Source organism: Periplaneta americana, chromosome 12, assembly GCF_040183065.1.
Source record: "Periplaneta americana isolate PAMFEO1 chromosome 12, P.americana_PAMFEO1_priV1, whole genome shotgun sequence".
In the NCBI taxonomy this organism is placed as follows: Eukaryota; Metazoa; Arthropoda; class Insecta; order Blattodea; family Blattidae; genus Periplaneta; species Periplaneta americana.
In genome coordinates this window covers 99857242-99881942 of record NC_091128.1, presented here as the reverse complement: position 1 = coordinate 99881942, position 24701 = coordinate 99857242, and positions in this window count along the sequence as shown.

The following is a 24701-nucleotide window of genomic DNA, read 5'->3' as shown; positions in this document are numbered from 1 at the left end:
CAATTCGATTCCATACTGTAAATTGTGAGCGAGAATTTAATAGCATGAATCTTGTAAAAACTAAAATTAGAAACCGCCTTTCGGTAAAATAAGTTAGCACTCTGCTAACAATAAATCCTGAAGGGCCTACTAGTAAAGAAAATTGATTTCCCAAGTGCTTTCAAATATTTGGAGTGCTTATAAAAACAGATGTTTTTTAATATGAAGTAAATTCAACAGTAATTGATTCTAAACAGAGGTCTAATGATTTACTTACATATAGACCTACCTACAGTGTGATAAAGTTGAGTTAAAAATAATACAATAATACAAAAATAATACAACTCCAAGAAGTAAATTCAATAATGTTTAGTTTGTGCAAATCTTATTAATTCTCTTTTCGCAATTTGCTAGAATAAATATAATTTTTCAATTGTGCATTTTTGCGACACTTATTTATATTCTAGCTCAAATTCTGTTTTAAACAAGGTGTATTATGTAATAATTTCTATTTCAGAAAAGCAGCATATATATATCATATTGGTATAATAATCCTAGATTATTTTAATTATTCTAAACCTTCCAGACCTTGTATCAGTAGGTCATCAAAGGACAAAGAATGCATTTACAATTCTCTGGCAATACTTAAACAGTAAAGACTTTCTATTATTAATTTCTGACGAGAAGAGGTAGAACTTGGCTAAATTTGCAACGAACAGTAGACATATTTATCCATAACAATTTTATTTTTCCCCGGCAATTTTTCCGTCGATAAACTTTACCATCTCATTTTGTTAAACATAAAATTAAACATCAAAAGAAAATGGTCGGCCGATTCTTGAAGTGCAAATAAAAATTCATCAATTTTTATTTTTAAAATGTTGTACTTAATGTGTATCATTTCCAGGTAAATTGACTAGTAGATACTGAATCTGAATAAAATTCATCCAACAGCTTAAGAAAAATGAACATCGATAGACTGACAGAAAGAAAGACGGATTATCAAAAACTTTTTCGGCATCAGGAATTAAATATCTAAATCGATTCTTGGCACAAACAAAAAATATTTCATCTTTATATGTTGTATAATATGAAAGTAAAAAAAGTACCCGTATTAACTCTAAATGTGGGGCAATTTACAGTCCCGATAGACTTTTATCGAGACGCTCTGACATCTAACTGCATTCTGGCACGATTCTACACTATAAACGACGGGATTATATTATCTATTATCTACCCTACTCCACGCTCATCATGAAGAATGAATTCCCCCTTACAGAATTCCTGGGGAAGTGCGTCTCCATATGGTTACGTAATGTATGATTATGCCCTACTTGTTCGAAAACAACAGTCGTCGTTTAACACCAGTTGCCAAACAAGTTCATAAAAAACTAAAATCAAAGCTAACAGTTCATAATTAAAAGCCATTCTACCATTTTCAAACGTATTATTCCATCTCTGTCTTTTGGCCAAGGTCATTGAAGGAGAAAACCACATGTGAAGCTCAGAAGATGCCAAGTCAAGTCTTGAAACAGGCATGCGAGCAACAGTGACATACGAGGCTCTTAACAGGTGTCCTACCACTTGTCGGACAAATGGCTACTAATCCAGAGGAGTAGACTTCGATACCCGGCAAGATGGAAATTTCTCTCTCTCTCTCTCTCTCTCTCTTTTCAAATGCTGTGTTATCTTAAACGATAGCTTATGCTATGCTAATCACGCGAGAACGAAGTCCCGTTACTTGGGAATGGACGTCATTACTAAGGGATTTGTAATGCATAATAATAATAATAATAATAATAATAATAATAATAATAATAATAATGGATATTATAAATCCAAAGATCGGCGTATACACCAAGCTATTAGTTCACAGAGTTAGATGAAAGTAAACAAGTTTTTTCGTACATGTAAAAATTGTGAGTCAGATCATCTTTAAGCGGTTAGGTACAGCTTACAGCAGTAATATTTTGGAAATATTCAACATTTTCTTCCTCAATTACTGTATCTTGTTCAATAATGAAAATTAGTATGTGTAAAATACTGCCCTTCTGCTATAAGAAAAAATATTTTTTACGATTAAAAAAAATTATATACTTTTTTTTTTCCAAAATTAATTTCACTGTGCAGAGATGAAGCGTTTCCTACATACCTAATAAACTATCCAGCATTCTGTGATGAAATTTTTGTGTGTATTTATGCATGTCATATTTACAAGATGATGCAAGATCACTTCTCTACCTTTGATACATTGTCTGATAAAAAATAAATTCATTTAAAAATTGTCAAATATCAACAATTTCTTCTAACATAAAATTAAAAAAATATATATATTATTTATTAAGGAATGCAGTTGAAAGTGCATGATATTGTAAACATGAGTTTCAGCAATAAAATAAAAGAGAGAGAACATGAAAATATTAACAAGTTTATGAGTTATGAGGGAAACGCTTCATCACTGCACAGTGAACTACCGCCATTATGAATTTTGAAAAAATAATAATAATAATTTTTTTTAATTGTAAAAATATTTTTTTCTTATAGCAGAAGGACAGTGTTTTACACACACCAATTTTCATTATTGTACAAGATACAGTAATAGAGGAAAAAAATGTTGAATATTTCCAAAAATTTTACTGCTTTAAGCTGTACCTAACCCCTTAAGAGAATGACGAACTAAAGCAGGCTAATAAAAGTGAAGGGAAAAATGTAAAGGAAAAAAGACAGGAAAATTACGAAATCTTTACAATGTTCGATTTCAAAATGTGTTAAAATATTGTTATTGCAAGATATTTTAGTTCTTTCGAGATACTATTTCGCTTTAAATAGGACTTACGATCTTAATATAAAACAACGATAGCATATTAGGTAGTTCAAGACAAAATAAATTAAGAAATGAAAATAGTAGAAGAGATCTAACATGTGTCACTTAATACAGTAAAAGGTAGTAGTTACTTAAAAAAAAAAAGAGAGAGCGAGAAGGTATAGCGACCTTAGAAACTGCAAATGGAAAGAGAAGGTAAACGGTAAGATAAAGAAAAGGATGAGGTGGAAACAGAATCCCTTCCTGAATTAATGAACCAGTGAATTAAGTAATTCAATAATTCGTTACTTAATGAATGTTTGAGTGAGTGTCAAAAAGCCAATGCTTTAATTCAATAGTGAATGAGTGTGAGTGGCAGAATGGAAAGTGATTGAGCAAATAAATGAGTGAATAAAAGAATGTCTGGACAAGGATATGAGAGAATGCGTTAATTCATCACCCAATAGACAGTTCAGTTAATAAATTAATCGATGAATGGAGTGAGCGAATGAATAAGTGAGCAAGTGGATGAATTAATAAATTAATAGTTGAGTGAACAAGTAGATGAATTGGTGAAGAAATGAGTCAATAGTAAGGTGGGTGAATGAATGAATGAATGAATGAATGAATAAATGAATGAATGAATAGGTCAGTGAGTAAGTGGTGAACGAATGAATGAATGAATGAATGAATGAATGAATGAATGAATGAATGAACGGACGTACGAACGAACAAACGAACGAACGAACGAACGAACGAACGAACGAACGAACGAACGAACGAACGAATGAATGAATGAATGGGTAAGTATGAGCTAATGAGAACTCGTAGATGAGCGAGTAAGCGACTGGGTGAACTAATTAATTAATGATTATGTGAGGGGGTGAATGCACGAACGAGTGAGTGAGTGAGTGAGTGAGTGAGTGAGTGAGTGAGTGAGTGAGTGAGTTTTTTTGTAAAACAAAGTAGGACAATTTTTGTACAAAATCACATGTTTCGGATATGCTTCATCTGCAAACTCTGTTACAGCATGCTGAGGGTCACAAATTAAACAAATTACGAAATTCCGGAACAGGTGGCAGCCCTGCTGCACAGTGTGCCTTAGTCCGTTGTCGCAGTGAGCGAGGAGGGCTGGTCTACAAACAACAGGCTGCCTGGTATTCAAGACCTGCCTCCGTCATCGCATTTCAACTCCACAGCACGTCCCAACACTTGCGACTCAGCCTCGATCCTAAATCCTCAGCGCAGATCCTCTTGCTGTCTGTGTATAAATAATTCATTTCGTACCAAAATCAAGCCGTGCTGCCAGGGTTGCCATCTTTTCAAGCTCAAATCTAGGGACGCCTTAGGAAACTTACTTCCAATTTTTTTCACTCTACTTCACTCCTTTTTCTATTTTTCCACGTTATATCTTGCGTCTCTTTTTTTTTCTTCTTTCACTTGCTCTTCTCTCCATCCTCTTATATTATTCTTCTACCTTCCGTTTATTTCTTCCACCACCCGTCCCTTTTTCCACCTTTTCTTCAACATCCACTTCTTTCCTTCATCATTTTCTACTTTTTTCTTCATCTTCTACTTTTTCCTTCATAATTTTCTATTTCTTTCCTTCATCTTGTAATTCGTCACTTCAGCATACTTCTTTCATATCTTCTACTTCTTTTGTTCATCATCTTCTACTTCTCTGCTTCATCTTCTACTTCTTTCCATTATCTTCAACTTTTTTTTCCTTTGTCAACTTCTTTCCTTCATCTTCTCCTTACCTTCAGCAACATAATCTCTTTCTCTCGTCATATTACATTTCCTTCATTTTCTACTTCTTTCCTTCATCATCTTCTATTTCTTTCCTTCGTTTTCTACATTTTTCCTTCATCTTCTTCCCTTCATCATCTTCTATTTCTTTCCTTCATTCCTTCATCTTCTTCTTTCCTTTATCATCTTCTTTTCTTCAAAATCATCTACTACTTGCCTTCATCCTCTACTTCTTTCCTTCGTCACTTCTACTTCTTTCCTTCGTCATTTTCTACTTCTTTCCTTCATCATCCATTTAGCTCCTTCAACTTCTATTTCTTTTCTTCGTTTTCTACTTCTTTCTCTACTTCAATTTCTGTATTTTCTTTAGTTATCCTTATTTAATTTCTTTTCCTTCTTGATTTTATTTTCTTCTTTCATACTTTTCCTTTTTCTATTCTTTTCCTTCTTGACCTTATTTTCTTCTTTCGTACTTTTTCTTTTTGACTTCATTCCCTTTTTTCCAGTCTTTTCCTTCTTGACTTTATTTCCTTCTTCCATACTTTCCTTTTCTGACTTTATTTCCTTCTTCCATTCTTTTCCTTCCTGATTTTATTTCCTTCTTCCATTCTTTTCCTTCCTGATTTTATTTTCTTCTTTCATACTTTTTTCTTTTTGACTTTATTTCCTTCTTCCAATATTTTCTTTTCTATCTTCATTTTCTTCTTCCATTTCCTTTCTTTCTTCAATTTCCTCTTATTATAGTGAAGAGCTATAGAAATTAAATGCCGTGATAGAAAAACATAAAAGTGATCAAGAAAGATAATAGGACAAATCTGATAAAAAAATCCCGAACATGATACTAAACTACAGGACCAAGGAGAAAGGAAGGGTCAGACCCCAGCTTAATATTTCGTACAAAGTTTCAGATAATTAAACAATATATAGTGATAATAATAATAATAATAACCACCACCACCACTACTGCTACCACCATTATCCAAAGACTAGGATTAAGCGACTATTCATTGTAATTTTCTGATCGTTCAAGTTATCTTTTGACAGACCTTACTTTGCTTGTAGGAACTCCTGACGACTTCCTGTGTATTACGTTATAATGTTGTTAACGAAATACTTTCATATTCAATTATTCTGGCACTATCACACTATAGTTTTTCTTGTAGTCCATTTAATTGTTCATCATTTGTCGCGTATTTGTTCATATTAATCGAGAATTGATATATTTGAAGTTTGTGAATTACTACGTTTTTATTTTAAGAACTTGGCACAACCTCATGCCTTGGAAGAGCAGGGTATTTTTCAAATTCAAACATACATGTACCGGTATCACGTGGTTGACATATACTTTCTCATTAATTACAATACCTATGTTTTATACGTCTGGCAATAATTCAATTATGGTTATGATATAGGCCTACATAGGACGTATGTTACATGTCAGAGTAATTTGGCCGAGTGACCTCTTCCGTTCTCATGCCGTCTTCTTTAAGGTCTTTCCAATCTTCTTTTTCTATGTGCCTGGTAAATTAGTTATTTATTTCGATAGTTCTGACTTTTCTATTCTATTAATATGTTCAATCCATTTTATTCTGAAATTCTGAAGGTATTTTAACATGGGAGTAACTTTCACATTGTTTAATGTTACGAATAATATTACTGTTTATAGTTTATTTTCTTAAACTAATATTCGAAAGACACGCATTAATACAATAATTTAAAATGCACACAAATTGGATGATGGACTTTCGCTTTCTGGGTTATAAGTATCATCTTCTTTTGGCTTTTCAGTCAGCTGTGAATCCTAACAACCCCTAAATTAAGGCGTTTGATTTCATTAATAAATTGTTCCATATTAATACTAGAATAGCACTCTAGTCTACAATCTGTTAACTAATCCAAATCTTTTATTTTCAAGTGAAGCATATACTTTAAAAAAAGCAACAATTAAAAATAATACAAGTTGCAGAAATGCGCTTCGTTAATAAAACTGAAAGTTATACGTTATGGGATAGAAAAGAAAGCTCAGATATATTAAACAATGTGAAAGTTACTCTCATGTTAAAATACCTTCAAAATTACAGAATAAAATTGACTAAACATATTAATAGAATAGAGAAGTCAGAACTACCGAAATAAATTCTAATTTACCAGGCACATGTAGAAAAAGAAGATTGGGAAGACCTTAAACAAGACGGCACGAGAACGCAAGGGGTCACTCGGCCTAATTACCCGGACAGGAAGACGACGAAGTTTAATGCATGTAACATATGTCCTACGTAAGCCTATATCGTATATCATAACTATTACTAGTATATTTTATTCGTGTTAATCAATACTGTATTTAAAAATTACACAAATGTTTAAATACAGGCCAATTATGTAAATATTCAGACTCCTTCCTTTTAATTCTATATCTTCCAAGACCTTGCTCCAGTGTTCAATTACGCATAACAAATGTGTCCTGCTATTAGTCTTGAGCTTTCAAAACTTGCAAAATTCATTGGTATATATGATAAAATGAACATTAATTTCTCTTAGTCAAACGTTTCTGCTTTGATAACTGTGAGTAATACCACAGTCTAGTATATACAGTCACGAAGCTCAATACGTAGTAAATATGCATCCATAGATAGTTGCTAACCACTAGGATCGCTAATATCGCCTCATTACAGACAATTCGAAATAGTACCGGCACAGTCAATTGTTCCTAGCACCCTCAAAACTAAGCTTCGTGACTGTATATACTAGACTGTGATAATACGTCTCATTTTCCAGTTTATTCTAAGTAATACAAAAATCAAGATCAAAATTTTCTATAAATTCTTGAAATTGAGTGCCATAGTGTTTTCGATTTCAAATATTGGCCTATTAATTTTTTACAGAAAATTTATTTCATACACATCATCTTCTTTTGGCTTTTCAGTCAGCTGTGAATCCTAGTCTCTTTGGAAACTGTCCTCCAATCAACGCGATACTTCGTTCTTCTTCTCCAATTTCTGACGCCTATTAATCTCATAACTGCATCCAATGACTAATTTAGATCTTCCTATTCGTACTCCCCTTCTGATTTATGAAGTGTTAGCTTTTTGCAAGGGTCCTGGTCTTCATTCTAGTGATGTCTTCCAGTCATCTCAGTCTCTGAAATTTAATTACTTTCATTATATCAGGTTCATTAAACAGTTCGTACAAGTCATCATTATAATGCGTTCTCCATACATCATTCTCCTTTATCGATCCATATATCTTTCTTAAGCCTTCTTTTAAATATCTAGAGCAAATTCTTATGTTGCTTTTCCAAGTACCAACTCCCACTTCCTTAGGTCAATATTGGTCTTATTAGGGTTCTGTACAACTTACAGGCCTATGTCTCTCCAAATATCTTGATATCAAGTGTTTCGTTAGATCACAGCTAACTGCATTAGCCATTATTATTCTTTGTGTAAATTCCCTTGTTATACAGGGTGGGGCATGGGAGATTACCTGTTTTAAAAGTGACATAATGTTCTTTCAAAAGAACAAAACATATATTTATGCATATTACAAGATAGCTCTCACTCTTGGATTATCATTTGCAACCCAGAAACATGGAAATTAGCCCCATCAGACATCAGTAGTACATCCATAGCAACGGATCTTGTTGAATTAGTTCCTGCATTTGTCGAAAAAAGTGTAAGCGATTCAATTTTTCGTTTACATCTAGTTGCTGAACAACTTATATTTTATAGGAATGAAACGGAAGGTCAAGATGCAGTATGTGGAGTAGACTACGATTCATAAGTTTAGAGTCAGTGCGTGTCTTCGTGCTGAAAGAGTTGGACTTCGCAGTAATGCAGTTGTCACTCTCTCAATATTTTCAGGAGTGCGTACAGTTTTCATTGGTCCAGTTCTCTTTACATTGAACTTTATTCCCTCCACTCATTCACACATGACAGAATTGTTTTACGAGTTAGAACTGGTCCTCTGCCTCGGTTATCTCCAAATCTCGTCGAAACGACCGCTGCACATGCACCACACTCTCATGTTACGTGTAACTATCAACTGCAAAAACATGATGTCGAATACTCCAATTAACCTTGTTGCATATTAAATCCAAAGCATGTACCAATGCAACAATAACATCATATATATTTTTGTAATTAACCTTTGGTACCAACTTAAAAATAGGTAGTATCCATAACCCACCTTTTATTATTGTTGTCTATTAAAACCGTCCCCAATTATTTAAATTTTTATACTCTTTCAAATTCTTGCTCATCTATTTCCACTGTGTTAATGTTAGTCTCTTATTTCATTTGAATAATTCCTGGATAAATTGACTCGTAGATACAGAATATGGACAAAATAAATCCAATAGTTTAGGAGCAATCGTTGTCCACACGTAGAATAGAAGTGACAATCCCCATCCATTTTTTTTTCAGTTATAAGAGGCGGTGAAAATATTTACGCGTACATGTCCACAGATATAGATGCCTGAAAGCGTGTAGGCCTATATCCGCGAACATTTCCAAATTGATTTTCTGCAGCATCGTATCATTTTTCCTAGTAAGAATGTAAAGAATTACCGTCAAATATTTAAATATGTTTGTTGTTGGTCAATTGTCAGAAGACAGGTTTAAACCTCACAAGTGACACCAATAAGGCATCACTCATGAGGTGACTAAGCCGGGTGGTATTGGGGTAGGTGGCCAGTTCCTTTCCCCCTCCATTACATACATCGTTGTCTAGTTACACATTACACTAATCAGTCTTCACAAACATCTTTTTAATTCTTTTAAATTCTAGGTCATTTATTTTAATAGTTTTTGTGTTAGTCTCTTATTTCGTGTCTATCATTTTCGGACAAATTGACTTGTATAGTGCGACCAAGCATAAGCCGTATCGGCGAAATACTGAACTAAACGCCTTACGTAATTCTTGACATTCGCAGTGAGCGTGTAACATCAGATCTGCCAACCTACAAGAGATGAAATGCAAGAGATGGAAATCTAGTAAGAGGCATCCTTTTAATAATAGTAATAATAATAATAATAATAATAATAATAATAATAATAATAATAATAATAATAATAATGGGACCAAAGCATAACATAAAACACAGGTTATACGATCACCTCTAAATCCCGGAGATTATGTGACAACGCGGGAGAGTCAAATCTTGAGGTAATTGAAGACCTCCCCGGAATAAGGATGTAACCACCAAAACTATAATCCATGTTTCAGAGAAAGAAAAATCATTTCAGGACAATATTTCATTAGACTTTATTAGAAAAACCGATGGACTAATCAAGAATACAAGTTTATTCAGCTATTGAATGCAATAAATTAATACTCCAAATTTATTTTTTTTCACCTAAGTCACATTTTTCAGTAATTTGGTGTTACATCCTTTTTTCCGGTGAGATCTTCAATTCTGAGTGACTCGCGTATTATGCATGAAAACTGGTAGGTCTGTAATTTAACCAAAAACTGATGACAACAAACCTACAGCAGCGACCTGCTTTCGATACGGCTCGTTCCTTGGCTGCAAAGTAGATACCGAATGTGAAAAAAATCCATCCGTTATTAAACAGAAATTGCTATCTACAGATATAAGAGTACGGAAAAATGGCACACTAAATTACTATTTCTGTGCCAGAGAAGATGAAAATGTGTATTTTCGCGAAAATCTTGGAATTGAGTTCTCGCAACATCGCAACACTTTCTTTATGATAAAATAAAAGGATAAAAAAATTACTGTAGAGTGTGAAGAAAGAGATGAATGAGAACATTACAGGTGGAGAGGTCGAAAGGCAAAAAGAGCAAGAGAAAAGAAAGAAAAGTACGAACGGAAAACTGAGAAGGTGCTGGAGGAGAAGGACACTGCGTGAAGTGACATTTACAGGAAAGAAAAACAGATTAAGTAAGCTTTTGTTATGCAATGTCGCCGTTCGTGAATAGATATTGAGAATCTTTGGCAAGTCTTTATCGAGTAACCTTAGACCGAAGATGATTATCACGTGACTTGAATCAGGCTAGAGAATGAAAACCTGATTTCTGAAAACTTCAGCCGGAGAGATTTGCTAGAGGCCCTGACAACAGTGGAATCTTATTTGAATGACAAGCGAGGCCAACTCTCTGCTCCCTTCTTATGGTAATTTGTGTTAAGATTGTTTATGTCGATAGCACACAAGACCGCTGAACCCGAGTCACCGCCATCTTGTAAATATTGATGAGTGAGCACTGAGCAGCAGACGATTTGACGTACGCTGTTTCGCCAAATAACGTCACCATCTTCGGCGCCACACGAGGCAAGTATTCCAAACTGAAGTAACAAAACCTCTTTCTTTTCGTGCTGAGTGAACCGCGAAAAATGGCTTTCATTATATTGCTTTGTGAAAGAACCGATGATGGCTCGCAGGGTTAAATATATCTGCCATGCCGAGGCTAAGGTGGTCTTCGTCGCTGATCATCATACCTTTCTGGCCAAATCAGAAGACACATCATAAGAAACTTCTTCTTCTCCTCCGTCTCCTCCTCGTCCTCCATTCGAGATTTAGATTGTGCATCCGCTAAAGTTTGATTGATCGAGCCCTCTCTCTACTGCCTCTATATCATTTTGATCACAATTAAGTACTTGTTTCATCAGTCTGGTTTCTTGCATATTACGCAGATGGAATTTCCTATTTTTTTCTATATTGCCATATTTTATCAGTAATAGCAGATATATAAATATTTGTTTCTTATAGGAGAGCTAGAGAAGAATAAAGAAGTGTATGTACTATTTGTGGACTTAAAAAAGACTTTTGGCAGAATGGATTGGAGTAAACTGAAGGGGATCATGAAGAAAACTGGAGTGGATTGGAAAGAGAGAAGACTGTTTAGTAATCTTTATATTAAACAACGAGTCAAAGTCAGGATAGAAGGAGAAATGTCAGAAGGAAGTGAAATTTGGAGAGAAGTACGTCTAGGGTGTCCTTTATCACCTACCCTGTTCAACATCTACTTGGAGGATTTAGTAAAAACTGTTTTCAGAACATGGGAGGAGTGACAGTAGGAGGAAGAAGAATAAAGTTCATAAGATTTGCTGATGATATGGCGTTGTTAGCAGAAGAGGAAATGATACTAAAGGATATGCTGCAGGAGCTAAATGATAGCTGTGAGTAGTATGGAATGAAGAAAAATGCAAATAAGATGAAGAGCATGGCCATAGAAAGAAAAATTCAAAAGATAAGCTTGACAATTTTAAATGAGGCAGTAGAGCAATTGGATAGCTTCAAGTACTTGGGGTGTACTATAAGGAGTAACATGAGCTGCTGCCAGGAAGTCAAAAGGAGGATAGCAATGGCCAAGGAAGCTTGTAATAGAAAAAGGAGCAACTTCTGCGGACCTTTGGAAAGAGAATAAGTAAGAGACTAGTGAAGTGCTTTGTATGGAATGTGGCATTATATGGGGCAGAAAAATGGACATTATGACGAAGTGAAGAGAAGCAAGTAGAAGCATTTGAAATGTGGATATGGAGAAGAATGGAACGTGCGAAGTGGACAGACAGAATAAGAAATGAAGCTGTGTTGGAAAGAGTGGGTGAAGAAAGAATGATACTGAAACTGATCAGCAAGTTCGGGTATTTATGGAGATCGCGAAAATCACGACATAATCAGATATACAATAGATTTTTACTAATCTTTACGAATTAACTGATTCTGATTAATAATATGCGGATAAAACAATCGCGACAAATCGAGAAATAGAGTTCTAATAGCGAAATGTGAACACATTCGCGAATTATTTTTATTGCGTCGTTTTATAACGAATTTCATATTCTGAGTTTTTTCGGATTTTTTTTTTCCATTGAATTTATTATTATATCCACGTAGCCTACATTACATTGTATTCCAAGTGTTCTGATTACATTAGTGAACTCAAAAGACGGAGAATTCAACATTTCACTAATAATTTGAAAGTATTAAATTGAGGGTTACAGGTTTTTTTTTAAGTGAATATGTGTTAAATACAGTCTCAATCCAACAAATATTGTCCACTGGCCATACCGCATCTTTACTAGAATCCAACAAACCTTCAATGTTAATTATTTGGAAAGTAATATTCATGCTGAGTTAATACTCCAATTCCAAAATAACTGTATTTTCCAAAATTTCCATTAATCTTCGCCAAGAGTACAAATCAATGTCCAACAATTTCAGCCGACACCAATATTAAAAAACACAAATGATAAAATTAAGCTACATACATATCTGTCTCTGCTGGCCAGGAAGAGAAAAAGGAATTGGTTGGGTCAATGGCTGAGAAGAAACTGCCTACTGAAGGATGCACTGGAAGGAATGGTGAACGGGAGAAGAGTTCGGGGTAGAAGAAGACATCAGATGATAGACGATATTAAGATGTATCGATCATTATGAGGAAACAAAGTGGAAGGCAGGAAATAGGAAAGATTGGAGAAAGCTGGATTTGCAGTGAAAGATCTGCCTTTGGGCAGAACACTAAATGAATGAAATGAATATATGATTCTCTATAGTAGTAGTTCGAAAGATTGAATTTGTTCAAATCCTATTGTGTAACTACCCAAGATTCAGATCCAAACAACAATGCTAAAACCAAATTAATTTGTAAAAATTAATTTGAAACTCTTCTAAAGTTTTTTTCGCAAAGTATTTGAAATTTGTTGCACATAATGCTTGAAATTTGTTTACCTTACAATAAACCCAGCTAGTTATTAGAACTGAAAAAAGAATTAGAAATGAGATGCGCCTGTGTGATTATCAGCCCAACATTTCTAAAAACTATAAGACCATGAAGACTATAATGAAGACGATGATTTTTCTTCCTTTATACTACATTATAGTAAGAAATTATAAAAAAAAATGTATTTGCTTATTTTGAGGAAAGAAGGCTTGTCAAATGCGAATGCGTCTGTGTTTGATCGCCTAAATAACCAATCATGAATTACCTAAGTAAATGGTTAAAATCAATTAAGCAAATAACTTACGTAAAGATCAAATATGCTTGCTCAAGAGGTGTCAGACCTTGGTACATGTACAGTATTGTCTCGAGGACTTGGCAAAAAAAGAATAGAACAAGTAAAACAATTGTTCAATGAAGCTGAGAAAATAGGTGCGTCAATATTGACGTTAGGAAGTCATAAAATATATTTAAACTGCATAAAAAGAATTGTATTAATATATTTTTCTCAGAATGAATAGATGTAAATGCACACTCCGACTTTAAAAAGTACTCCACACGTTGGACATATTTTCCTATTAAAATACGTTTTTAATTTGCCAGTATAGCCTATCAAATGGAAAGTACTATGGCACTGCACAAGAGACAACTTAAAACTTTCACAGAAATACATAATAATCCGTGGCATGACAGCCCACGAAGGACCAAAGGCTGCTGACCTTATGTCCACATGCATCAGCAGAAGTGAACGATCATCCACCAGAACGGAGATTTGTGAGATTAGCACAATGATTCCCTCAGTCCATGGGTGGTTTTCGTAGCAGGATTTCGCTATCTACCGCAGCTCCCCAAATTCATCACGATGCTGGGTGGGCTCCGGTCCCATACACTGCCCGAAATTTCATGAGAAAATTCCTTCCCCATGAGGACTCGAACCAGCACTCATTCCTAGGCATAATGTTTAAGATCACGATGGCGGCGCTAAGAGTTGGGATTAGAAATTAATTCATTCACTTATTTATTTATTTATTTATTTATTTATTTATTTATTTATTTATTTATTTATTTATTTATTTATTTATTTATATTTTTTCACTCAAAACACCAAGAAAATCAGTTTTGGTATACCATCTGTCCAGCTGTCCATCTTTCTGCTCGTATATGCACAACTATTTCTCCTAAAATAAACCGAGCTAAGTGGCTCAAGCGTTCACGGAACTCGCATTCGGAAGATCCGTGGTTCAAATCTCCGGACCGACCAACTTGACTGTGGTTTTTCCGTGGTTTTCCACAGTTACTTAGGCAAATGCTGGGCTGGAATTTTCATTGCCACGGTCCATTTCTCTTCCTCTTCCTGTAGAAAAAGAATTTAGGTTTCATATCGTATATATCATTCATCTTCATCATCTCATTCCATAGGCATATTCAGGTTATGACGCATGTCTTTGTCCGCTTGCAGAAGGTACATTTTCTCCGAAACCGTCTCTGGATTCCAAGCCTTCCACAATCTCTCTGCCAGGATTCATTCTTTAAGAGCACTTCCGAAGGCGCTTCGACACCATAGGACTGTCGGAATGGATCCTGTGCTACTTGGTCACCTTGGTGGTATGAATTTCAGGCGGAGGGTGTAGGGGGCCCATTGGTTGGGCGGGTGAGGAGTCTCATGCCGCCGGTGGGCTGGTACACCTCATTCTCATTCATCCCATAATTCGGGGTACACAATAGGCCACTGTCGAGCCGACGTGCTGAAGGGTCGCCCCTAACCCGCCCCTAGCCACTACCATTACTACTTACTGCTACTACTCCTCTCCTAAGATGGACGAATTGTCTCTGATATCAGTTCATTTAAAATAAAATACAATATTCATTATGGAAGCGGCCTTTTGTTTTACGTATGGGTTGTTGGGGGAGAAGAATAGTAATCATATTAATTATTATTCCATCAAGTTGACAATGTTAACATCTCGTGACAATTCAAATGCAAATCAATTGAAATCAATACAACATATTACATTTTATAATCACTGGTAATATCCTACCGAGATGATTTTTTCTTCTAACAGCGAAGTACACTATGTACATGATGCCCGCTAGTCATATAATAAATTTCTTCTCTTCATATCACCGAAATCTAAACTATCCATTTCCCATATTGTTCGTGTCCGATACTTTTTTGGCTCCTCGTTGGAATTCAATATTATATCGATGGCCCAAAACTAGACTGTTCCAAGTCCATTTTACTATTTTTTTTTTCAGAAGAGCTATTTTAAACTCCTGACATTCAAAGCTTCATGAAATAATTTGGAATAGCTTCATAGCAACCTTATGGAGAGGAATATTTACAATTTTGTTCGATTCATATATGCAGACAAGAACTGGAACACAATGAAACACAGATTTCTTTCTTATAAAAAGTTGGACTTAGAACAGGCTGGTTCTCAGCCATCGATATGTCACTTTGACAATCTGCCCTCAGGTATTCTCACTATATGTGCATATTCACCACCGGTGAGAGAATCCGATATTTAGGTGTAAATCATGAAAATGAGATTGCATTTAATCCTCTAACAGCTATCCAAACATTAGGTCAAAATATGGAATTACTCGCATCTTCACCCCTTCTCCAAGCCGATCAGAAATTCTCGATCTTAAATGCTTCGATTTGTCCTACACACATCTATCCTTTTCAAACTATTCCCCTTCGTCATATTCCGCAAAAATTTCTACAAGACTCCGACAAAATGATAAAATGCACTTTAAAGGAAATTTTACAACTTCCTGTTAATCTTCCTGACAATATGGTTTACAGCCCCAGAAAATTTAAAGGCTTGGGACTTTTCAGATCTCAATGGGAAGCAGTTCTGCAGCTAATTAATGCTTTTAAAACACTATACAAATCAAATAATCCCTATATCCTAAATACAAGAACCCCAATAGATGATAACAAACACTGCTTAACCAGACTAAATTTAACATACGATGACAGTCTCACGAACTCCCGAGACGGATTTCTTTATTCAGGGAAAGTGAGGGCTACCCTAAGAGATCTAGAATTTCAGAAATGGAGCGCGCTTTCTCAAAAAGGGAAAGGAGTTTCCCTTTTCGCGGAACATCCTGCCACAAGCCGGTGGATCACTCATCATGAAAGACTGAGCTGCAGTGAATGGAGAGATGCTATAAAAATGGTCGGTAATGTTGCGGCTGTACGCGCTATACTGGGCAGATCCATGGACAGTAACCGTTGTCGCCACTGCTTCAACGAGATAGAAACTCTCGCCCATGTTCTTGGATCTTGCCCGCATGGTGAGACATTACGGAATGCCAGGCATCACAAAATCAGGTCCTCAATCGCTCAAGCTCTTCGCGACAAGGGATATACCACCTACGAAGAAATCCATGGCCTATCGAAAACAGGGAGCTGTCGGCGGGTTGATATATTAGTCTTTAACAACACAACAGGCTATATAATAGATTCTACTATCCGCTTCGAATTGAATACAACTTCAACCGGAAGATGTCAACAATGAGAAGAATCAAATTTATGGTCCAACTGTTCCTTATTATTTATATTTGTATAAGTTATAAACTATTGAAATTATTGGGTTATTAGTGGGTGCTAGAGGCACTATTACAAAAAATTATTAATTTCTGCAAAGAGTTCAATCTTGAATCCTCTTTGGCCAAGCCTGTTTCTTCTATGTTCTGAGAAATCACATATATAAAGTAAATTAATAACACAATAACAATAATTATATTTCTCACGAAAACATTTTCATAAAATTGTACGTATTTATTAATACTTGTATATTTGGTATACTTTGTCCTTCAGGGCAACCCCTATTTTAGGGGAAGTTTGTAAAATAAGTAATAAATACACCAAATATTTAGTCGGACGCCCATTTTGTTTCTGAGTATGTTATCTCTAATTCTGTCCTTGCGTGGTACCGTAGCACAGTTGGTTACATAAATATGGCAACCTACTATTTTTCGTTTCTATAATATCTACCATGGCTGTGTATTTAAACATCCTTCAACGACTTGAACGAAATTGTCAGTGTGGCTGTCATTGCAAACTGCAATAGCAGAAATTAAAGTAAATTTATTAACATAATTATTATTATGATTTTTATTCTAATTACATATATTCCAACTGCACATTTTAGCAAAATATGTTGTACGTTTGACTGAGTCAATATTTTCTAATCCAAGCCACGCTTACACAAGAACTTAAATGGACAAAAAATTGACAAGTGCATAACTTTACTTAGCTGCATATCTTTACGTATAGAACTACGTGTAGGTGCGATTACCTGCGACAGATGCATAATTTTATTATATTGCATATATTTACGTAGAACTGCGTGTAGGTGATGCGAGAAATGAACAGAGATTGTGTATGTAATCATCACTTATTGGGAGACAATGCTCAGTCGCTACTTGTCTGGTGTCTTTCGAATTCCAGTGGCCGCGGGTTGCTCCTTTAAGTGCAGCTTGTCGATAACAACAGTACTTTGCGTCGTGTCTCTTGGGCATTTTTTAAATTTTAATTGGATGGTCCAACACAATCTTTCCACTGCAAGTTTGCGCTGACAATAGCATCATTTGTAATTCTGAACAACATGATAGCAGTTGCTCTTCCTTCTATAGGTTTGGAAAATAGAAAGTCTTAAACTATTGCAGCACCCTAACAGAGTCTGATACAGCAAATAAAATGGAAATCGTTACTGCTGTCTGTTGCTTCATCAAGTTGTATGGCAAATAATTTTCCTACTAACTCAGATTCAAGCTGTTGTTGAATATCGACATCGTTAATTCGTCGACAAATTGTATCGTTTGACAGGGAATATTCTTAAGTTGTTTAGCATAGTTTTCACCGAACATTGCTTCTGCTGTGTCTATGATAGTTGGTAAAATGAGTTGCTCTGCTTTTTACATTTGGTTATTTTATAAGCCACTTCGCACAATGCCAATAAAGCTCTCTCATTTACTGTGAGAACTTTGTGAATATATGACTTCTGTCAGTGGCGGCTCCTGCATATTTCTTAAGAGGAGGAAAAATATTAACAGCACGAAATGACAACTTCTTGAATGAAACATGCTACAAATTAGCCTACATGCATACATATAAGACCAGATAGTCTTGGGGGTTGCCTTCCCTTCTGTGTAGCAATAATCTGTTCTTGTAAACTGAGTTTCCTAAATTGTCCAAAATATATTGTTTTCACTTCCATTCATTGTTGAATAATTGCGCAAATTAACAATTACAAGAAAATTCACAACCTCGCAGCATTTTTCGAGCACACTACAGCATCACACGTGTTGGAAGAGACTAGCTACTAACTCGTAACCGGAACCGTTTTATGGAAATGGAAATGGGAATGGAAAATAATCTGAGGAAAGAGAGCACACTGCACCCATCCACTGGTCTGTGTTGCCACATGTACATTTTACAAGTTCAGTATCACATGATTTTGAAGAATGTCAATTCTTGTAAAGTCATACTATCATTATCAGGGAAAGGATTTATATGTAAATACATATTTACTTATAAAGCTAATATAATTTATATTTTGCATTATCTTTATGTTTCACAATGTGTAGGGTTGAAAAATCCTACTTTTATTTTCCATATTTTTCCATATTTTAGAGTTTAGTACATATTTTCGTTAATTTCCATATATTTTCCATATTTCATATAAAACAGTCCATATTATATTAGGTTTAACAATAAAACAAAACAAAATTCCATTAACTTTTAAAAATACATTTCAACAATAGAGATTTAAACACATGTTCAGTAATCCCTTTAACATCAGAGTTATTTGAAAATTAGCAGTCCTATCAACAATGGGAAAGTAAGTTACAAAACTGTATTAATTTAATTTAAAATTTTTAACAGACTTCAGTTGTGCAGCTCAACAGTTAAATGCCAGTCAGAGTACACATAGGTTCAGTTTTGTAAATCATACTATAAAGACGGTAAATATGCCAAAAGTACGTCATTCAGTCAATTTAAAATCAAAACTAACAAGTTACATTTCAGAATTTAAAGAAGATGGTTTATCAACTGACAATAAAATATTATTTTGTAATTTGTGTCAGTGTGCAGTATCATCTACACAAAAGTTCCTGGTGCAACAACACATTACAACTAGTAAACATCAGGCCAACAAACAACTAAATTCCAAGCAGAGACAATTGTTTTTAACACAACCAACAACATCGAATGTAAGATCTGAGTTTAACATCGACCTGTGCCGTTCTCTCATCTCTGCTGATATTCCTCTCTACAAACTAAAGAATAAGGTCTTCAGGGAATTCCTTGAAAAATATACTCAACATACAATCCCGGATGAGTCAACACTTAGGAAGACGTATGCTCCATCCATCTACGATGAGACAATACAGAAGATAAGAGATGAAATTAAAGATAGTTCAATTTGGGTTTCCATTGATGAGACTCCCGACAAAGAAGGTAGACTTGTTGGTAATGTAGTTATCGGTTTGTTAAGTGAACAATATTCTGAACGAATTCTTTTACATTGTGATGTTCTAGAAAAGTGCAATAACAAAACTATAGTTAAACTGTTCAACGAAGCTATGGGTATCCTGTGGCCAAAGGGTATTATGTACGATAATGTGTTATTCTTTATTAGCGATGCTGCCCCTTATATGGTCAAAGCTGGACAAGCATTATCTGTTGTACGACTCAAACTGCGTCGAACATCCATAAACATTAATAATAGCAACACGCCGGAATCACTTAACTCAGCTATAGAACAACTGACTAGAAACATAACAGAACTATGTGAAGCTCATCTGCCAAAGAAATCTCAAACCGCGATCAAAAACTACTGGTGGACCGCAGAGTTAAACATAATGAGGAAACGAGTGTTAGCCAGCCACAGACGATACAAACGATGTAAATGTGAAACGCTTCGAATTAAATACGAGCAATTTTACAACAACATTAAAACTGATTACAAAAACAAAATTTTGCAGGCTAAAACTAAGGCATGGAAGGAGTTCTGCTCATCGCAAAGTCCACAAAACCCATGGGGGATAATTTATAAAATGTGTCGAAAACCCGAGAACTTCAACAGATCTCTCAATACTATCCAAACCGACAACGGGTTTACCTCTAATACATACGAAACAGCTAGTGTCCTAATCAATAAATTCTTTCCTGATGATTCTATAGACACGGATGTGCACAAGCGTACCAGACTTGAATCCGAGCTGTCACCTGACACGGAAGATGAACCACAATTCACAGCAGAAGAGGTAGAGAGGGCAATAAAAAAATTGAATGATAAAAAAGCACCAGGGATTGATGCAATCTCTGCCAATATAATTAAAAATGTACATACGAGCTGTGCCGATCTCTTTGTGAGTATTTTCAATAAATGTATGTCATTGCAAGTCTTTCCTGACTGCTGGAAAATCGCAAATGTTAAAATAATACCAAAACCGCACTGTCATAACCGAACAGCAAACGCCTATCGGCCTATCTGTCTGCTACCTGTTATGGGAAAACTCTTGGAGAAACTTATTATAGATAGAATTATGTATAACTTGTATAATACAAATATGTTAAAAGGGAATCAATATGGGTTCACACCGCAAAAATCCACAGAAGATGCAGTGCTTCATGTTGTGAACTGGGCAAATCAAACTCTAAGACGTCGGCAGTTCGGATTACTCATATCACTGGACATTTCGGGGGCATTTGACAACGCTTGGTGGCCTAAAATTATGTCTCAACTGAAGAAAAAAGGTTGTCCTAGAAACCTATATAACCTAGTCAAAAATTACTTTAGCAATCGCAAAGTACAACTCACGATAGGAACTACTACTCTAATGAAAGACGTTAATAAAGGATGTCCCCAGGGTTCCTGCTGTAGTCCAGGGCTTTGGAATATCTTATATGACGACCTGCTACAGATGGATCTGCCAAATGATTGTCAATTAATAGCATATGCTGATGACGCTCTCGTCCTAATAACAGCTGACAATATAAACTGTATTGAAAACAAAGCCAATGAAACGCTGACTTCCATATCCAAGTGGGGAAAAGACAACAAACTACAGTTCAACCCTCTTAAGACAAAAGCCTTGCTGATTACAAGGAAAAGAAATTACGACCTACCACACATACAGATGGACATGAAGGATATCGACATAGTAGAGACACTCTTGTATTTAGGCGTCACTCTCGACAAACGTATGTCTTTTAAGGCACATATTGATTCACTAGTCACTAAATCACACCAGTTTCAATCTGCTTTGCATAGGGCCACCAGACCAACCTGGGGTCTTAGTCCTGATATATTGCGAACAATATATCATGGCGCTTTCGAACCATTGATATTATACTGTGTCTCGGCATTTCAAAATATACTTCACAAAAAGTGGGTTCAAAATAAATTGATACAAATCCAGCGTGGATTCATTCTACGAATCACGAAGGCTTACAGAACCACATCGACAGACGCAGCCCTAGTGATCGCGGGTATACCACCATTGTTTTTAACAGCCATGGCTAAAGCTGAAATCTCTAACGTGAAAAGAAATGGGATATTTATAGAACAAGAATCATATCTTGAGGTGGAAAAAAGATCACATTTTCAATTAACTGGTCATCCGAAAGATTTTCACCGTGCATCAAATACATGTACAGATCGACATGAATACAACATCTATACTGACGGCTCTCGGTTGCAAAAGGAGAACGACGTCACCTTGGTGGGCTGTGCTTTTGTTACCTACTACAACACTACTGAAGTCCACTCTGCCACGTTCCGCCTGGCGCCCATGTGCTCCGTGTTCCAAGCAGAACTCTTTGCCATCTTGCAAGCAGTGAAATGGAGCATTACCAACGGGATTGACTCATGTATTCACAGCGACTCTCAATCTGCCTTACAAACCATTGACGATAAATACAACTTGCATTCTATAGCCGTCGAAATTAGATCCCTAATACTTAAATTTGAAGGTCGTATTTGCTTAATGTGGGTGCGCGGCCACACAGGTACTGAAGGAAACGAAAGAGCGGATACATTAGCGAAGCAAGCGGCCTCAACCAACTCAGAATATAAATATTCCACCTGTCCTATTTCGTACATCAAGCAGAAGATCAAGCACACAACTACACTCAAGTGGAATACATACTGGAACTCTAGTGTTAAAGGCTCTGTGACCAAGAAATTATTCTTTCCCAATGTACAAGACAGACTATGTTGCAGTCAGTTCTCAACCGACTTCTTTTACACCCAATTTATGACCGGCCATGGAAAATTCGGTTCCTACTTCGAAAGATTTAGGATCAAAAGTGCAGAAGAATCTCTGTGCATATGCAAAGAGAATCAGACTGTTGAACATTTGATTTTTCACTGTCCAGTGTTCGAAAGGAAAAGACACTTTTTAAGATATCATATCTCGGATTGCAATTTAAATTACTCCACACCCCTTTACCATTTTCTTAGGAAAAAATGTTGTTACAAACAATTCACAGAGTTTATACACCACATCCACGCAAGACTGTAGCTGTTAATTGTATATAAATTAATGATGTTATAAAATCCTAATGCACTATGTAAAACAAGGTGTCTATCTTTGGGACATAATAATAGTAATGACAACAATAACTATGTTTGTATTATAGATTTTACTATTGTTGAGTATTTGATGACAGGTATATAGTTTGTAACCATAAGTAATTTTGTTTTTATTTTTTCTTTACTATCGCAAACCAACTATATAATAGGTATTTTATTTGTAACTACGCCAATTATGTGCATTATCTCATTAATATTGCTTAAAATTATGTATAAGATCACAAATTAATGTAATAATCTTGCAATTTCTCTACACCTTCGATTATAATTTCTAATTTTATTTCATTTTGTTTTAACTGAAAGTAATTATTGCATAACGTATTAGTATTGTTTACTGTCTCTTAATTAGTGTATTTATATTGTAACTATGATTCACACCTACTATTAATTCTTTAAAATTGTGTATTATCACTACATATTGTATTTCACATGTAACAAACTACAACCCTAATATACCAAAGGTAAAATAGGGTTTCAATATTTGGATAACAATAATAATAATAATATATCCTAAATTGACTCATTTTACTTGTGTGGCGCATGCATTTCATCGTGTGGCAGAAGTGGTCAGAGACAATTTCCCTAAAGTAGATTTGTTGATTTCATCAGTGAAAAAAGTATTTCTCAAAGCTCCCAGTAGAGTTAACGTGTTGAAAGAAATGTACCCTGAAATTCCATTGCCACCAAAGCCAATTTTAACTAGATGGGGTACATGGCTAGAAGCAGTTGAATATTATGCCGAACATATAGACTCTATTAACAATGTTCTCCTTGCATTGGACTCTGAAGATGCAGTCTCAATTGATACTGCGAAAACAGTTACCTGTGACATAAGTGTGAAGAATGACTTAGCTCACATTCAGCATACATTTTCATGCATCATAAAAACGCTCAAAAGTCTCCAAAATAGGCACCTTTCACTATCTGAAAGTTTTGAAATTATAAATAGTACTGTGGAACAACTGAATCGTGGTAGAGGTAAAGTTGCAGATGCAGTAAGAGCTAAGGTGGACACTGTACTTTCAAAAAACCCTGGATATGAAGAACTACAAAAGGTTGTTGCTGTGATGAGTGGTGAATCAACAGTGAAGATTAACTTGGACTTATCCCCAGCAGACATTGTGAAATTGAATTATGTACCAGTTACTTCTTGTGACGTCGAACGCTCTTTTAGTCAGTATAAATCTATCCTCAGAGACAATAGAAGAAGATTCACTTTTCAGCACTTGAAAGAAATGTTTGTAACCTATTGTTATGGTAACAGACAATAAAAATTGTGTTTTGTTGAAACTACATTGGAAGATAAGGTACGTCCATTATATTTTTTGTTTAGTTTGATTAAAATGTACCAATATTTAACGTACATAGTCATTTTTTTATAATTTTAAGTCCATATTTAATTCCATATTTTGGTAAAAATCCATATTTAATTCCATATTTTGGTAAAAATAACTACATATATATTTACATATTTCATATATTTTTAGTCCATATAAATCCGTTCCCTGATCATTATTGTTCAAAGCTGCCGGTGGCCGATTAATTTTTTATGTTAAAAATGATGTAGTTTGGAGTACCTACTTTCAGTTTCAAATATATTTGTACAAAACTGACAGCGTGGCTGTTGCCCTGTCTAGTAAACAATGAATAGAAGTAAATTTCAGGGGCCAACTACATAGAACTACTTCCTCTTTGTTTTACATAAACCCGACTTTAACTTTCAAATATCCACGAAAGTTTCAAACCATGAATAGTAGCCAAATAAAGTGCAATGAATAATATTTTTGATTTATAATTTAAAAAAAGTTTACATGATGTCTTTCATAACGTTGCGTTAAAACTGTTTTTGTTGTGTCTCCTCCTAGATGTGTTATAGT